The sequence below is a fragment of the Mus caroli genome, chromosome 3 (assembly GCF_900094665.2).
Source record: "Mus caroli chromosome 3, CAROLI_EIJ_v1.1, whole genome shotgun sequence".
Classification (NCBI taxonomy): domain Eukaryota; kingdom Metazoa; phylum Chordata; class Mammalia; order Rodentia; family Muridae; genus Mus; species Mus caroli.
In genome coordinates, this window is record NC_034572.1 from 100,344,091 (window position 1) to 100,346,990 (window position 2,900).

The following is a 2,900-nucleotide window of genomic DNA, read 5'->3' on the forward strand; positions in this document are numbered from 1 at the left end:
TTTCTGAGTTCGAGGCCAGCCTGGTCTACAAAGTGAGTTCCAGGACAGCCTGTACTACCCAGAGAAACCCTGTCTCAAAAATCAAAAAAAAAAAAAAAAAAAAAAAAAAAAAAAAAAGGAGTACAAGATAAGGGCCTTTCCACCAAGTCTCAACGTTTTCTGCAGGGTGGTGTGTCTAATGTAGACCAAATCTCTAACTTGGAAGAGATGTGGGGCTTGCAGGTCTGCTTCTCTTCAGCAGTCCTTCTGGAGCTGCATTTATACCAGCTGTCTCACCCACTCAAGTGCCTTGAGCCTAGAGAGCAAAGGCTGGGAAAGCAACATGTCAGCATTATGTACAGAGGCTATTTTTACCGTGGTGGTGGCCCCTATAGAGTGATTCATAGGGGTTCAGTCTAAACTGTCCAGGGGTGTTTCTAACCCTGAAGAGCACAAAGGGTAGGAGAGCTATCGAATTATTAGCACCAGTTTCCACTGTCAATTTGGTAAAGGTCTCCTTAATTGTTCTATTCATCCTTTCTACCTATCCTGAACTTTGGGGCCTGTATGCACAATGTAACTTCTAATCAAAGCCTGCCTGAACAACCCCATTCTAACTCCTGAGTCAACTTTTTCCATTCATTCATGTGCTTTTTTAAAAGTCATAGACAACTTCCCCCTCTCTTCAATTCCCTGAATTCATCTTATACACTTATTGGGAACCAGGGATACCTTGAGGGCAAGGTAGGCTTTTCGAGGTCTATTAACTATTCAGGTTATGAATCTGCAGAAACTATATTCACCCTTACTATCAGATTTTTCTCCATTTTTAGCCATGCCATTACAGTGTAAATCTGTCCCTTTGGGGACTTTTATCAGAAATACTTTGAAAATACTGACATGAATGTGTCTGTCCATATTGAGTGTATTTTCTAGTTTACTCTGAGATTTTTAACAAACTCATTTACCCAATGGGTATCAAGGAAATATTGCTTATGACATAGATGGTAAAAGCAATATTTTTAATTGCTAGTCCAGCCTGCTCTGAGGTAGGTTTTAGAAACCTGGAAATAGGTTAACCCCTGGGATGATGTTAAAAATTCCCTAAATACTATATCGGGATTTATTGTCTGATATATCCCGAAAGACTCTGAAATCAAATGCTTCTCTAGTCCATGCCACCTAGATTGTACATTTCTTCCCCACTTTCCCCCAGGGTCACTCACTGCTGTGTCTTGCTCTGTGTGTTTCAGGTTGCAAGGCCCCTTATCGAGGGGAGCTTTAGACAATGATTTGTCCTTGAAACTTGCTCTTAAGGAAGTTCAACAGTTTTTCCACAGTGGATTCTGCATCACAGTTCCATAGAGAATAATAGAACTAAGTCATGGTCTTGCCTGAATTGAATCCCTGAGTAGTACTAAGATGGATGTCTTGTCTGCTGTACCAGCTGGGAAGAAACAAAAAATGGTCTTCATCTGTCAGCCTGGGCTAAGCTCTGAACATTTTTCTTCCTGTAAAACCACCTTGCTTGTTTCTTGCTTTCATAATAAATTACACATTCAAAGCATCAGCATCTCCAGTGCTTCATGTGAAATTTTGAGGAAATCGTTTCTGCTCAAAGGTTTATAGTAATAAAATTGCTGTGGGAAGTATTGATTAAACCAATTTTCTCTGGATTTTCTATATCACTTCAGGGCTTGAGATGGAAATGTTTAATGATTGGTTCAGACTGAGAATGACAATATGAAGAGGATGGGTTTATGGTGCTTTGTCTATAATCCAGAAGTAGCTACAGTAGTCTCAGGATTACAGCATACACACAGTGAAATTTGACATAACTAGTTATACTCTCCAAGTCATTTTTATACATGTCTTGAGAAAACAGAGTTGTTTGAGCCCATCTTGAGTTTGCAGTTTTGAAGACCTCTAAATATGCCTCATGATTTGCTGTCTGAGTACTGTGGTTGAAACAGGGTCCTCTCAAACCACCAAATTCCTTAGTATCAGATATGTTTGCCACAAGTTCAAACCTCTTTCTCGTTTAGTTTACTTGACATGCAATATCAAATGACATTAAGTCCTTTTGCATAATTTGTTTAAGAAGTGAATATAGACTTTAAAATATTTACCTTCTTTGGATGCAGTTAATATCTGTCAGACATATTTATTATTGTATTAAAATGTTATTCAAACAGTATCACCAAAATATACTACAACTTTTTTTTTTTATCACAGAACTCAAGGTATCACTAAAACTCAGCCAATTTCAAACTTTTGTATATCAGTCATGGACATACTCATTCTTCTTTTTTATTCTGACTTTGATTATTTTTTTTAAAAAAAACTGATATTTGTGTGCACATACATATTTTATCAAGTTGAGAATTTGTATTGACCCTAAAGATAATGTCTTTACAAATCTTTGATATTTTATCATTCATCAGCATATTCAGTTTAATGTAAATTGCATGCAATTAACTCTATCTAATCTTTTTTCTCCCAAATAATACTAATTATTTCTTCCTTTATCTCTTGGTTAGACTATCACTCTGGATAATTTACAAATTTCTCTTCAATGTCAATTTTAGTTTTTGAATGAATACGTGGAAATAAAATTGCTATACCTTATATTAAAAAAGAAGACTCCACCATCACGAATACAAGAGTAGATAAACTTTGACTCAGTTAGAGGTAGAAGAAAAGTCTATTTGTGAGGATCTAGGCATGTGAGCAGAGATTCCCAGAAGTCTTAAGTAGAGCAGTTGATGTTGAATATATTTAAATTATATTTAAATATCAGCAAGCTATTCATAAATATAATACATATAATATACATTTCATATTGTATATTACTTTTAAATATATTCTATATTTTAAATGTATTATGAATTCACAGGTATATATATATAAATGCATTAAGG

General features: G+C 35.6%; 1 pseudogene; it reads left to right on the plus strand.

Annotated features, from left to right (window-relative positions):
• The window catches only part of LOC110291503, a 23,284-nt pseudogene extending 22,020 nt beyond the window's left edge, over window positions 1-1,264 (plus strand).
• Window positions 1,265-2,900: the final 1,636 nt, after the last annotated feature.